General features: G+C 41.9%; 1 protein-coding gene across 3 annotated transcripts in view; it reads right to left on the reverse strand.

Moving 5' to 3' along the window:
* The window catches only part of sox5 (SRY-box transcription factor 5), a 384,599-nt gene that overhangs the window by 302,305 nt on the left and 66,188 nt on the right, over positions 1-16,106 (reverse strand). The window contains exon 4 of one of the 3 annotated variants that reach the window (XM_041780726.1): positions 6,907-6,961. The exons of 1 other annotated variant lie outside the window; for it this stretch is intronic. The gene's annotated coding sequence lies outside the window, so the exon portion shown is untranslated. Of the gene's footprint in view, positions 1-6,902; positions 6,962-16,106 lie in introns of all 3 variants that reach the window. One more of the 3 variants, XM_041780725.1, reaches the window with a different exon arrangement.

Consider the following 16,106-nt stretch of genomic DNA (forward strand, 5'->3'; position numbering starts at 1 on the left):
TGGAGCAATGGGACCTGAAGGAACACCGCGAGGACAATCTGTCGCTCCTCCGCCTGGGCCCTGGGTGACAGATGATGTGCTCCCACTGCTGAGCCCTGTGAGTGTGTATGTACATGGCTGCATGTGTGTGTCGTTTTAGGGGGGTTGGCCATATTGAAGCAGCTTGCAATGATAACAATAGATTTATAAAAGCCACATTGTCAGAGAAGTCTGACCTATCCTGACATTTTATATGGATCACATTTTATCCCTGTTCTGTGCCAACAAACTCACTGACATAAAAATTAATTATAAAAACATTTACAAGAAGATTACAACAGTTTGGCTCATTTATACCCGGCTTTGAACAAATGACAGCACTGGCTGAAAAATGAGAGGCATTATTTAAAGGGATACTTCAACATTTTGGCAAATTTGCCCATTGCCATAATTCCTATAGTCTTAGTAATAGGTTTGTTACCTTCAGTTGTCAGTGCAAGCTGTTTCTAGATCTGGGGGGACTGATATACCAGCTGCACAGCTAACACTATGAAAGCAGACGGTATTTTTGGCTTTCCCTCCTCAAACTCATCAAATACACAATCCAACAACTCCAAAACGCTCTTGTGGACAAGTTGTGACCTGCACATTCACCACGCTATGAAATAATCATGGAACGAAAAGAGACGGAGATGTTTTAAAGTTAAATGCAAAGCCGGAACTACACTCCAGACATGGCTGCGGCACTGTGTCACTCCGCCCAGTGGTTTACTTGGAAAGTAGTTCTGAGTATTTGCTTCATGTGTCGTAATGTTACATAATTAGACGTTATTATTTCATAGCGTGGTGAATGTGCAGGTCATAACTTGTCCACGAGAGCGTTTTGGAGTTGTTGGATTGTGTATTTGATGAGTTTGAGGAGGGAAAGCCAAAAAATACTGTCTGTCTCCGCTGAGTTGGCACAGCAGCTCCGAACTCAGCAGCACCAATCTAAAAACAGCTTGCACCGACAACTAAAGGTAACAAACCTTTTACTAAGACTATAGGAATTATGGCTATGGGCAAATTTGCCAAAATGTTTTAGTATCCCTTTAAATAATGTTCCTGCTCTTAAGTGGATAAAACCACGTGGTTAAGTTTTCTATATTAAAGGTTTGCTGCTGAAACTTCCTAATCAGTGACGTCTTTAGTTCTCTGATAGCTACTGAGTGAAGTTCACCTGTTTCTGCTGAGGCATCAGAAAACTATTAGCTTAAATGCATTAACTGTAAATTTTTGGTGAAACTGAAGTAATCAGCAGCTGAGTGTTTTGGAGCATTTTCTGAGGTGTGTGTGTATCTCTGCATGTCACGGTCATGTGTGTTTGAGTGGAACTAAAGATTTAGTGAAGGCAGAGAGGAAGTCCAAGACCAGGAACACTCTGGACGCCCATGACCATCCAACACTGAAAACATTCAACAAACTGAACAAATGGTTGGAAATGATCGACTCAGGATAAGAATGGGAGCAGAAATGGTCTCCACTGATAAAGGGACAGTCCGGCTAATTTATCATGAACACTTGAACATGACAAAAGTGAGTCAAAGTTCTTCCCAAACTTCTGACTCCTGATAAGAAAAGGAAAAACAAACGCAAATTTTCTGGAATGGTTGAATGTTTAAAACTTGGATCTTCAAATATAATCCTGAGACACAACAGCAGTCAGTGCATGAAAACAGCATCATCACCAAGGACGAAGAAAGCTCCACAAAGACGACCAGCAAAGAAGACCTGCTGCACTGATCTGATCAGTGAAGACCTGAAGGCAGCGGTGTGTTGATGCAGAAGGAGGAAGACACTGAAACACGTTTATGTTCAAGAAAACTGGATTACAGCATTAGTCTAGTTTTAAATAGCCAAACCTCATACACAGGCCGAACAAGCAGTTTGGAGGATCCTCTTTTGCTGCATGATCACTGATGGGAATTAATTTAAGCCTGTTATCAAAGTCTTTATCATACCGTCTCCCTTTTTTAACTCAAAGACTAGCTCACTTAATGCACAGCAGGCTTATAAAGTACAACTGCCACATACTCTCACTCACCATCTTTCCACTGTGCATGGCAAAGACCAGCGGCTGTGTTCTTAATATTACTCAGCACTGTATTTACAATGAGAGCTCCAGATAAACTCGCCCTTTGTTACCGAGCACTTAGGAGCTGACGTCTGGTATACACACTTAAAGAGTGGGGATGGTGTGTGTCTGTGTGCATCCATGCTTGTGTGTGTACTTCGGACAGCCGTTTGTCTCCTGAACTCAAACAAAAGAGTGTACGTCCTCCATCACGGCTTTATCTGTTTATGTCATCAGCTGCTCAGCGCCAACATGCCTCTAAACACACCAACCCACACACTCTGTCACACAATCTTCATTAAAAGCAAGCATTAAGGTGGTGGTGGTCTTTGAAAGTTAACTAGCCTCTGTGGAAGTAAACTTCATTAATGTGTCATCTCCAGACTGTAAATAAAGGATTCCAGGAGTCTCAAGATGTCTGAAATATTGTGGAAGTTGTTGGAGTAATGATCTGAAACCCTAAGAGAAAAAAAAAAGTTCTCCCAGTAGATGAAGAAGTCCAACATCCACTTAAATTTAAAACTACACTGAGAAGCACAGGTATACTAGTTACTGGCTAAGTCGTGTAGTTGTATGGATAGGGAGGTCACAATTTTGCCATGGCCAGCCAATGCTGCAGAGCATTATAATTACCAGTATCACAGCAGGCATGCTTGCCCCCCCACTGTGATGCTGAGGAGAAAAGCAATTCATCAGTTTGGCATGGCTAAAGATGACCTGCCCTGGACCGTGGAAAAAAAAAACCTTTCTGAAAGTTTCAAATGAGATGTATCAGGGGACAGAAAAATATATCACAGCAGTGTTAGCATCCTCTCATTCAGAGAATGTTGGTCTACTGACCAGTCCCGGACCATCTGTAGAAAGGTTTCCCACACACAAAATGACTTTATCTTGGACACAAAGTGGAGTAATAATTGGTGTAATTGATGCTGCATCTGCAGACGTCTTCAGATTACCTGAAGGGGAAGGGGTCGTCATGTTCAGGTGTCTCATTCATAGTGAGTTTATCTCGATACATTCTGCTCTCCCAACCTCTGCAACTGACCCAGAAGTTCAATGGGAGTCCAACACACAACAAAGTGACCCAGCAGAGGGGCCGGTGACCCCGTTAACATATCCCCATCAGTACCCCAGTTTCCCTCTGCTAACATTAAAGACAACTGGACTTGATGGAAACTGCATCAAAACCAAAGGCTATATTCTGTGGCTTGGCCTTGTTTCCTGGACAGAGCAGAGGAGCTAAACCCATATGTCAGACAATATAATGCCCTGTGAAGCATAGTGCCCCAGTGGTATCTGACAGATAGGCGCACAGACACACAATCTGATTTGAGGACAGGGCTTTCTGGATGGCCGCTCTGGCAGATGAAGAGACAGCCGTGACTTAGAGTCTGTTTCTGTCAAAGTCTCTGTTTGTGTGTGCATGGGCTCATGTGACTGTGTTTACCAGCATTTGTTTGCATCTCAAAGTTTGTGCATGCATGTGTTTTCTATGAAAGCGTACATACGTTCCTTTTTTGTAGAAAGGAGACTCTCACGTGTCGGCCGACCTCTCTGCTTTGCAATATTACTGTGATAAACATGTCCTCCAAACTGTTCCTGGCATCTTCTACTTTCTGTCCACTGTGCAGATGGCTTGCAGGATTTGCCTCTTCTATTCTGTCCTCCTGGTCCTTCAGTGCTGAGTCTCTGGGCCGGCAGGAGCCATATGCCCCACTAACACTCACACCTTGCTGCCTGTTTGCTGTTCATCCGATTACCTGACGCTCTACTTTTTCTTCTACTTTTCTCTTATTTCTTGGGAGCTCATCATCTTTAACTAGCAAAAAGTCAAAGAAGGACAATTCGACAAAAAAATAAAAATAAAGGCAATGTTTCAGGAGTTACATATGTGTCTTTTGTCTCAGCTGCCCTTTTCTGTCCCTGTCTCCCACGGCTTTCATTTCCCAAACCAACAATCCCACTCTCCCAACCCTCCATATGCTGTTCTCTGACCATTTACCTTTTTCACCTCTACTACTCCCATAATCCCACCTCATATGACAGTTCAACCCCCAGAGCGAGAAAACAGAAAAATACCGAGTGTCTAATGAACATAGCAGGAGAGGAAACATCAATCTAGTGAAAGAGAAAACACAGATGACACACATTAAACTCAGCATGGTGTTACACTTTAGCTTTAATGAGTTGTGGCAAAGGTGAAACTAGCTTTCCCATAATTATAACACACATAAATAAATGTGATGTTACCAAGGTCTGAGGTAAACATCCAGGGTTGTATGTGGTTTAGAGAGATTCTAGTATGGCCCAACCAGTGACATGTCTCTACTGAATTTAAACAGCTGGATGGAGACACAAAGTAGAATTCTGCCTCAGCAAAAGGAAAGGAAAGAAAGACATTGATCATGGTACAAGTAGGCCTGGGCGATACAGCCTAAATATTATATCACAGTATTTTTCTAGCCTTCCACAGTAATGCTATTACATTATGGTACTACAACATTGAAATGCTAACGCATCATTCATGCATTTGCATTCTGCTCCACATCCTCCTCATTTCAGTCTCCGAGTGCCCCGTTCTCCAGATAATCTCCATCGGGAAAGATGTAAACTCTGTGGGCACGCTGTCACTTCTGGTGTGAGTGTAGGGCTTTGTTTTACTGCTAGTGATAGAGTGCTGGGCCGCTGCATTCATATACACCGCCCCAGATGTAGACCCCTCTTCTAGAGGTAGGCGGTAAACCAGTATTAATACCGTCACTGGTAAAATTTTTGCCACAGAATGGATTTCTGCAACAATGTCATCACCGGTTTAGATGCCTAGGTTGTGCTGTGATGTACAAGCGAGGTATATCCGCTCCCACACCTGACAGAGAGAGTGATTTCTGACAGACAGCTCAGGCTGAGTCCAGTCAATAGCACGTTTAGCTCTAGTATTATGTTTAGCCAGGTAACTAACCTAATGTCACCCACTCTTGCCATTATAACTCGGCAGGGTGAGCAGGCAAAACACATGTTCTTTCCTCTGAAAGTTTGACAGCCGTACCTCAACAAAGTCAGCGTGCCATCTCTGTCAGCCTGCCAGGGGCTTTAACACAAGCTAAGCGCTGCTTTGGCTGGTCTCAGTTTGTCAAGAGCCCAGCGCTGCAGCTTTTCATCTTACAATGGCTTAAACAAGCGTTTAAAGGTCTAATTTAACTTTTAACTTTCTTTTTTAAGTCCACAGTGAGTCAAAGATCCAGGCTGTGATGTTAAATGAAGTCAGAACAGCTGCTGTAAACTAGCTGCAAAAACTCTCCAGTACGGCTGCCCAAGCTAAGCCAACTCAATGCTAAACACAATACTTCTGTCAAGCTCTTCACAATAAAAGTCCGCAGCTGTTATTTTTCTGAAACGCTTTTATTGTGAACGCCTTCACCAGGAAATGTGTTCAAGTCATCCGCAGCTTAACACACCTCATCAGGATAGAAAGGAAATGTGAAACTTGGAGTGCAGTTAGACAGAAGTAAACCCAGAGAGACTTAAAAAAACAAACAAAAAAAACCTAACTTTTTTCAGTGTTCCTATGTTTAGACATAAATTGAGTATGCCATCAAAGGTTGGTTTTAAGGGAAGAAGGGGGTTAATATCACTTGAATTTGGATTCAAAGCATTATCTCTTTTTAATTTTGTAACATCGCGATATAATACTATTACCATCAAAGGCAAGAAAAATACTGGATATGAATTTTAGACCATATCACCCGGGCCTACCCTCGTCCTTCAGACCTCTACACATTTGTCACAGACATTAATTACGCTGCTCCGTGTCTGTCAGGTCTGTTAGTAAAATAACTCTGTGATCGCCTTATCTGACATAGTGACAATCATAACAAACAAAAAAACATCCTGTAATCTGACCCTGATTAGGCAGATTCATGAAGCTGTTCCAAAACTGCTCCTGTGTTTTTGGCATTTAGGAATGTCCTGTCCTCGTAGGCTGGAGGATGATCCCTTATTTACCTACTTAGCAGAGAAATGCCCCTTTAAGCCCATATAAGGGCATGGAACTGCAGGGCTGTGTGCAAACACAGACAGCAGGATCAAACTGAGAGGTAGCGAGTCGTCAGGAATGACCAAATTAAATTTTAAAAAAGCAATCGATTAATGGCCTCTAAATGTAAAAAGCACTCTAATAGTGCTACAGGTGATGTCATGCTGCCTGAAATAAAAGAGAAAATGAAAGAGCTGACGTTTTCTAAAGATGATCTCTTAATTTGTCAATTTTTTAACTACCTTCTAAAATATTCATCATTCATTCAGATGCATCATCTGCAGTAAAGGGTTTTTATGATTTTAAATTACATATAGGTAACTAGTTTAAACACTCAGAGATATTTAGAGACAAATATTGTCAGGGCCTGCACTCTGCCCCCTTTCTCACACACTACAACACTAACAAACACCCTCATCACACTACACCCCATATCAGATGTACAGATATGATGCTTACCAACTGCCAACTGGCCTCACAGAGGCCAGCTGAGAATGCTGATTGGCTAGATGGTGACTGTGTAGTCATGGAAACTGACTCTAGCCCTGTGTGTGACCTCATGAAGGCCACTAAAAAGCTAGGTTACAGAGAGAGAGAGGAAAGTGACCATGCTTTGGAAAAAGAGAGGGAGAATGGGAACATGGCTGACGCTGTAACTCAGCTGTGTTCAACGTTGGATTGCCATCGTCTAAAAGCAGAGTCACTTGAGCACTAACATACTTAAAGTAAGTCTATCTGTAGTGTGTTTGTTTATTAGGTATGAAAATAGCAGCTGACCTACAAGTGTCCTGAGAGGTGGCTCCGCAGCAGACTGGATACCCATCAGAGGACCGGCCCTGCTGAAGAGAAACAGGTTTAGACTCCTGCTGACCAAACGTCAGATGGACTAAAACACGCAGATATAAAGATAAACCATGACTTTATTATTGAGGAAGTAAAGGAGAAGAGAAATGCACAGATTAGACAAAGCTTTCAGAATGACTGAAGGAAAGTTGAGAGCACAGAAGAGAGAAACAAAAGAGGAAAATCAATGAATATAAAAAAAGACGAAGGGGGGCACAGATGGCCTAGTGGTTTAAGCACGGGTTTCTGACTCCATCCACTGTCCTACTCAATTGAAAAAGGCACAAAAAGCCCAAAATAAAAAAGATGAAGGGAATTAAAAAAAGATGAAGAACTGTGAAGAAAAAAAAAGGAATATGAAATAAAGTGACAAAGGTAGACAGATCAGAGGGAGCGTGTAAAAGAGAGATCAAATCACAAAGACATGGATCATGAGTATGTCAGCTTCTCAACACTCTGAACAACTGAATACACACCAAAATAGCATATTTATCTATGTAAAGTCTTTTGTGCACAGCTGAAAGAATCCTTCCTTCTTGAAGTGACTCTCCAGAAACACTTGTCCTTGTCTTTAACTCTGGTGAAAGGAGATAAACACTTGGAGGAAACAAAAAGCTCCATTGATTCATTTAAACAATCTGTGCATTTTTGCTTCTATCTTGATTATTTGTTAACTGTTGTCGACAAATTGTGTCAGGCTGTGTTTTCACGAAGGTGAAAGTTTTGTTTAACATTTGAGAACGTTACTACCATCCAACATCCACTGTAAATCTATTTACTCATCTTAGCACAGAGGTTAAGCAGGAGAGCAGAGACAATCTGAACCTCAACATGACAACAAAACCTGGTGAAGTGACTGCATGTCGTTAAGCTTTTTAAATCCAGCAGATAGTGCAATGTCAGCTGTTTCTGACACGCATGCTTAGGATGCCCTGATTGATCAGGACCCAAGCTTTATTGGCTGGTTTACACAAAAAATTGTATTAGATCAAAAATGATGCTTGTGATCTGATCATCTGTGATAAATAGCCTGGCATCTGCAGCTGAGAGAGGCCCTGTGTGTGCATAGCAGCTAGGGGTCAGTCAGTAGGAAAGAATATTGATTTAAAAAAAAGGTTGGTTTTGTTTTTTTTCCTGTTTATTTGTGAAAAAGCAGTGACACGCAGCAGAAACAGGGGTGAGAGAGCGAGGAATGACATGCAGGAAAGGAGCCACAGAACCTGGGGTGCTCTGGTAATGGGATGCAACCTAACTGATGGGCCATCTTTACCCCTAGAACCCAGTTTTGTGTGAAAAAGTCAAACCCTTTATTCTAAGGCAGTGTTACTCAACCCTGCTCAACAATAGAGCCAAATTCTTGAAAAATACCTATGCAAGAGCCACAATCTTAGTGATGAAAAAATGGGCTAAAGTGGCAATGTAAATAAGTTAAAGCGGCAAAAATATGGCATAAAAATGAGTGAAAAAGGGGCAAATAGGCATAAAACAGCAAAAATGGGTGAGAAGTGACAACTAAATGAGTTACGGGTGGCAAAAATGGCCAAAAGGTGGTAAAAACCTGGCAAAAAATGTGTGAAAAGTGACTTAGATGGGCAAAAAGCAGCAAAAAGTGACAAAAATGGAGGGGAAACTGGCATTTAATGACAAGAAAACAGCTTCATTCGGCAAAAAGGGGGGAAATAGCAAAAGGCAGAACAAAAGAGACAATAACTGGTGAAAAGTGGCAAAAGTAGATAGAAAAAAGTGGCAAAAATGAGTGAGAAATCACAAAAATGTAAGTTACAGCTTGCTTAAAAGTGGCAAAAAGTGTCTGAAAAGTGACTAACATGGGCAAAAAGCAGCAAAAAGGTGGGAAAGGTGCAAGAAGTAGCAAAGGGTGACAAAAATGGGGGGAAACTGGCATTTAGTGGCAAAACAAGTGGCAAAACAATTGTAAGAAGGGGGAAAAATTTTGAATAAACAATAGAAAACTGGGGGGAAAAACTGAAAATAAGGGCAAACTAATTAATGTGACTTGGGATGGATCATTTCTGAGGTCAAAGTTTCACGTTTTTAGGTTTTCTATGGGAATTATATTTGAAATTAAGACAAAGAGCCACATGTTGAGTATCACTGGTCCAAGGCTATCACCCAGGCCTAGCTCCTCAGGAGGTTTTTACTGCTCTATCGACAGTAAATCCATGTTGTTGACTGAATGAGGAGGACTTTAGTGCTATAATCAGGTGATGCTGCCACCTCTACAGGGTCCCAGTGAATTACAAAGCTAAGCAAACTGACCAACGACTAAACCAACCACATATGAACACGATCAGTATCAGCCAGTCTCATTGATAGGTGATCGGTACCTGTATCTGCGGTCAAAATAACCAGCTCATCTTTTATCCAAACACATTTCCTCCTAACCAGTCAAGAGTACATTCAGTGCAGACACTGAGCATGGACAGCGAGCTAATAAAGCTGAGGACAAAGACAGAACATTGCCTGTGTGAAATATAAGCTGTGGGTAAACATCCAGATCAGTGGATCTACTCTTGGCAGGCCTCAGTTGCCTCTCTGCCACGTCCGGCCCAAAAAAGCCACCCCCCCTCCTCCCTTTGTTCCAACTCAACACCTCCCTCTTAAACATTAGCCATTAGATAACACACAAACACACACATATACACACACAGTTCCATTTATTACTCTTTAAAAAGGTCACCGTTTTCTCTGGCTACGCGCCCTGCGCTATTGATAATTTTATGCATAAACAAATGGCAAATTTGTGCCACATAAATATGTATTAGCAATTAATAATGGTGGTGTGTGTGAGGGGACGCCAGGTGCATGCCGAGTGGGGCTTGCTGGCTGCTGGTGGAGCCACTGAGCTGGTCTGGTGGCTTTATGCTGCTAGCTGGTCTCCCTCTTATCCACCGTTTCTGCACAATGGCCTCTTAAAGCACACCAGCGAGGACAGAAACACATGCAGAGAGCAGAAGACAAGGATGCAAATATAGCTAGTTCAAATAACCTGAACACACAGTTTAGAAGAGACTCAAAAGTATGATATTACACTGTAAGTGCATGCTAAATACACAGAGTCAAGCAAAAAAGATTTAAAAATTGGGACAAACGCACAAACAAAAGCTCAAATACACCATAGGCCTCCTATCAGACGTTCAGAGCCAGCATCTAGCTTTCATTCAGTCTATCATCATTTCTCCAGAAGTTCATGAGTAGTTCATTTGCTCTGGTAAGGTTTTTTATTGCTCAGAAAATCTGCATACAAATTCTGTCATAATACCATGAGGTGACTTGGGTGTGGAGGGCAAAGCAGATGAACAACTCTGTTAATGAATAGCAGTGATTCCTTTAAAATTACAGTGGCAACCTTCACAAAAAACATCCTCCACTTTCACTTGTGTCAAGCCCCTGCACACATTAACAAGAGAGGGCTTTTGACTTTGGGGATAGAAATTTAAATGCATGTATTTTATAGAGTTCTTCTGATTCCTGTACCAGTATCAGAAATACGTCCGATATTGCTTGAAATGCAGATGTTGGTATCGGCGAGTACATGGGTTTATGCAGCGATCTGATAACGTTTGGTTTAACTGTATATTTTGCTTTGTTTAGCCTTGCTAAATGTTAACATTATAAATCAGAAATAAATTCTTCTTCGCTGCTGGAAAACACTGCATGCACAAGCTACCGTTTATCGAGCAGCGAAGAAGGACTAAAGGAGCCGCTGCAGCAGCAAAGAATGACTGTGTGACAATCTGCTGAGTCATGTTCTGAGCTAGTCTGCACAGTCAGTCCAGAAAGTTCACACTGTTATCGGACCAGTACTCAGCCGATACCCAACATCTTGGTATTGGAATCGTACCAGGAAGGAAATGGTATCAGAACACTTGTAGCATTTTACTTGTGGTTCACTGTTATGCTGCAAAAACTCTCCAAACCAGACAAGTGTTCAAACAGCCAAAAGATTAATCAGTAGTGCACTAGTACTGCACTCACTAATTCACCTCTAATAATCTGCTCCCATCCCTCCCATTTCTTCTTCTCTCATCATTTACTTCTGTAGTTTCTCTATCTACCGTATGTCTGTCTGGATGGAGCGCATGTAACACAATCCTACAATAAACGTCTATTTAATTTGGAACTAAAAAATTTGTGATGTTTAAGCAGAAACAGCTAAACTTGGTTTTCATCCTCATTCCTTATACTTTAAATTGGGCTAAAAGGACTCGAGTTGTAGGGCTGAACTTCAGCTTGTTTTATTTTGGCGCTTTAAAAGAAGGTGTTTTTGAGTTATTTCAAATCTCATAGATCCATCCTGTAAATCTGTTCTTTTAATTTGACAGTACAAGCTCCATGATTTACAGTCATGGATGAAAGTATTGGCACCCCTGGAGTTCTTCCAGAAAATACACCATTTCTCCCAGAAATTGTTGCAATTACAAATGTTTTTGGTATACACGTGTTTATTTCCTTTATGTACATTGGAACAACACAAAAAAGCAGAGGAAAAAGCCAAAATTGACATAATTTTACACAAAACTCAAAAAAGGGGCCGGAAAAAATTGTTGGCACCCTCAACTTAATATTTGGGTGCACACCCTTGGGAAAAAAATAACTGAAACCAGTCACTTCCTATAACCATCAACAAGCTTCTTACACCTCTCAACTGGAATTTTGGACCACTCTTCTTTAGCAAACTGCTCCAGGTCTCTCAGATTTGAAGGGTGCTTCTTCAACAGCAGTTTGGAGATCTCTCCATAGGTGTTCAATGGGATTTAGATGTGGACTCATTGCTGCCACTTCAGAACTCTCCAGCTTTGTCTCCAACCATTTCTTGGTGCTTTTTGAGGTATGTTTGGGGTCATTGTCCTGCTGGAACACCCATGACCTCTGACCCAGACCCAGCTTTCTGACACTAGGCCCTACATTGCAGCCCAAAATCTTTTGATAGTCTCCAGATTTCATGATTCCTTGCACACAGTCAAGTCACCCAGTGCCAGAGGCAGCAAAACAAGCCCAAAACATCTTTGAAGCTCCACCATGTTTGACTGTAGGTACTGTGTTCTTTTCTTTGTAGGCCTCATTCTGTTTTCTGTAAACAGTAGAATGACGTGCTTTTCCAAAAAGCTCTACCTTAGTCTCATCTGTCCACAAAATGTTCTCCCAGAAGGATTGAGGCTTACTCAGGTACATTTCTGCAAACTCCAGTCTGGCTTTGTTATGTCTCTTTGTCAGCAGTGGGGTTCTCCTCGGTCTCCTGCCATAGCGCTTCATCTCATTCAGATGACCACGTATGGTCCCAGCTGACACTTTTGCACCCTGAGTCTGCAGGACAGCCTGAATTTGTGTGGAAGTTGACTGAGGATGTTTATCCACCATTAAACTAACTATCCTGCGTTTCATTCTTTTTTCAGTTTTTCTCTCCTGTCCACGTCCAGGGAGATTAGCCACAGCTCCATGGTTATAAACTTCTTGATTATATTACACACAGTGGATGAAGGAATGTCAAGATCTCTGGAGATGGTCTTGTAACCTTGAGACTGTTCATACTTTTCCACAATTTTGCTTCCTAAGTCCTCAGACAATTCTGGGCTCTTCTTTCTCTTCTCCATGCTTGGTGTGACACACACAGACACAAACCACAAAGGCTGAGTCAACTTTAAGACATTCTGACTGGCTTCAGGTGTGATTTCTAGATTGCAGCACCTGTTACTGCCACAGGTGAGTTTAAATGAGCATCACATGCTGGAAATAAAATGATTTACCCACAGTTTTAAAAGGGGGACAATCATTTTGTCTGGCCCATTTTTTGAGTTTTGTGTAAAATTATGTCAATTTTGGCTTTTTTCCTCTGATTTTTTGTGTTGTTCCAATGCTAATAAAGGAAATAAACATGTGGATACCAAAATCATTTGTAATTGCAACAATTTCTGTGAGAAATGGTGTATTTTCTAGAAAAATTCCAGGGTTGCCAATACTTTCGTCCATGAGGTAGTAACCTCAAAAGCTTAAAGCTTAAACAAACTTAAATCACAAAGTTACAGTGTTTTAACTAGGGCTGTAGTGTCAACAAGGTCGCAGAAGCAGCTGCAAACACAACAGTCCCAAACATTCGCCAGTGTTCATACATTTAAACTAATTACAAATATGCGTCTTTTAATGAGTCCTTCACAATAAAGTCTGTTGTTATTTTGCTACAGTGCTTTTATTGTGAAATGTGGTTTTGTCAGTAGCAGGTTCACAGACCTGGGGCCTCATTTATAAAACATTGCGTAGGATCCATACTAAAAGTGTACGTGAACCCAAAAGCTGAAAATGGCGTGCGCCAAATAATAAAACTGTATGTACCCACACCTGCAAGCACTTTTCCCTTTATAAATCACAGTCCACCTGGAAAATTGCATAGGTGGACTCATCTCACATCCCGCCCTCTACACACCCACATTTTACCATGAATGGTCAATGCAAAGTACCTCAGGAATGTTTATGCATATAAATAAGCCTGCTGATCAACGGCATTCATGGCAGAGACGACAAGGAAAAGGAATTTTACGGAGACCGAAATAGAGGGGCTTGTGGGCGAGGTGGAGGCCAGAAAAACTATTTTATTTGGTGGTCACAGTAGTGGCATTACTAATAAAACAAAAACAAGCGAGTGGCAGCACGTGGTCACCGCTGTAAATAGTGTAAGTGCCACAGAGCGATCTGCAGGCTGTTCCCTACGCTCAGGATGAATGAGTCATGTGTTGACCCAGGCCACCGTGCCACTAAATTGGTCAAAACCATGTTTGAGGTACAAATAATTTGTACATTGATTGTATGCACAATTTTTAGGTTCACATAGACAAATTCATTTTCACTCGGAGCCCTTATATCAACGTGAGCGCAGTCAATTGCGCTGATTAGATTTGACATTTCTGCAAGTTGCCTAACATTGGCCTGTTCACCAACAGTGTAAGTAAACCCAATGTATCGACTGGTCATGTTTATAATGCCACCAAAAATGGCTGGCATTAGTGTGCTGAGAGATAGTTGTGATATCCCAGACCTAAGGACAGAATTTAACTGTATTATATCAGACCCAAAAGGGGCTTTAGACAGAAAATGTAAAATTATATATTGTTAATCATATCAAACACATACATGTCGGCTAATTCCCACTGGAAGGAGCCGGTTGCCAGAAACCCCAGAGTGGTCAGCACCTGTATGTGCACCAGGATGGCGAAGTTCAGCGGGTGGTTCTGTCTAATACTGGGCCCAGTTCAGCACATAGATCCAAGAGCACTGCTATAGGGAATCTAAATCAGCTTATTAGCCAGTCATTATCATGGGCCAGGAAATCTTCGTGGTCCCTAAAGACTCTCTCCATCCTGTTCCTCCCATTTGCGGGGTCTTCCAGCAGTGCCAGCGCATCCATTGTGCAGCATTACGCACAAGTGTCACCGCGCTACGTATATGCTTACTCAGCAATTAGACTGATTGTTACACACCTTGTCACAATTAATGCTAATCAGTCAGTGCTATCACTGCTCAATATCATTTGAAGATGAAAGTATGATATATGAACATTGTGCATACAGTAGTAGGCCTAACGGCTCACTAAAGGAACACATCTATAACACTGCAGACTTGGGTGTTAATGATTACGCGGGTCTTTAAGTCTGATATGTGATGACATTAAATGTATGAGATGAAAATGGCTTCAATTCACCACCTCACCATCTGCACTGCAAGTTTCCCCCGTCTCCAAAATGTTACGTATTGGTGCGCACATTCTCCCGCCAAGTTCATTTTTATAAATCACAACCTTTGCGTGGAAAGTGGCGTACGCCACTTTCAAGCCCCGTTTGGTGCGTAAGCAAGCTTTATAAATGAGGCCCCTGACCAGGAGAGAAACTAAAGTGAAACTGAACACTCAGAGTACTTACAGAATCATTTTTCAGACATGAGTTGAGTTTGCTATCACATGTTTGTTTTAGTAGGAGAAGGGAGTTGTAATACCTGAAAATGCATGTAAACACATCACATTCCACATTATTATGCAAATTGGATTTTAGTGTCATACACATTCAAATTTTTGTTTTTCAGTTAAACTCATGGATGGTGTTGTGTCTCAGGGCTCTCTGGATCACTGAAATCAATCTCAGACACCTGTGATCATTAGTTTGCAGGTGAGCCCAATGAAAGGAAAACTACTGAAGAAGGACGTTCCACATTATTAAGCAGGCCACAGGTTTCAGCAATATGGGAAAGAAAAAGGATCTCTGCTGCTGAAAAGCCTCAAATAGTGCAATGCCTTGGACAACAACAGGAAGGTTTCTGACAGACAAATTCATCAGATTAAGAGAGCAGATGCTAAAATGCCATTACAAAGCAGCAAACAGGTATTTGAAGCTGCTGGTGCCTCTGGAGTCCCACCAACCTCAAGGTGTAGGATCCTCCAGAGGCTTGCAGTTGTGCATAAACCTACTATTCAGCCCCCCCTAACCAATGCGCACAAGCAGAAACGGTTGCAGTGGGCCCAGAAATACATGAAGACTCATTTTCAAACAGTCTTGTTGACTGATGAGTGCCGTGCAACCCTGGATGGTACAGATGGAGGAGTAGTGGATGGTTGGTGGATGGCCACCATGTCCCAACAAGACTACGACGTCAGCAAGGAGGTGGCGGAGTCATGTTTGGGCCAGAATCATGGGGAAAGAGCTGGTAGGCCCCTTTAGGGTCCCTGAAGGTGTGAAAATGATCTTGGCAAAGTATATAGAGTTTCTGACTGACCACTTTTTTCCATGGTACAAAAAGAAGAACAGTGCATTCTGTAGCAAAATGATCTTCATGCATGACAATGCACCATCTCATGCTGCAAAGAATCCCTCTGTGTCATTGGCTGCTATGGGCATAAAAGGAGAGAAACTCATGGTGTGGCCCCCATCCTCCCCTGACCTTTAACCCTACTGAGAACCTTTGGAGCCTCCTCAAACTAAAGATCTATGAGGGTGGGAGGCAGTTCACATCAAAACAGCAGCTCTGGGAGGATATTCTGACATCCTGCAAAGAAATTCAAGCAGAAACTCTCCAAAAACTCACAAGTTCAATGGATGCAAGAATAGTGAAGGTGATATCAAAGAAGGGCTCCTATGT

Source organism: Cheilinus undulatus, linkage group 23 (assembly GCF_018320785.1).
Source record: "Cheilinus undulatus linkage group 23, ASM1832078v1, whole genome shotgun sequence".
NCBI classification, from domain to species: domain Eukaryota; kingdom Metazoa; phylum Chordata; class Actinopteri; order Labriformes; family Labridae; genus Cheilinus; species Cheilinus undulatus.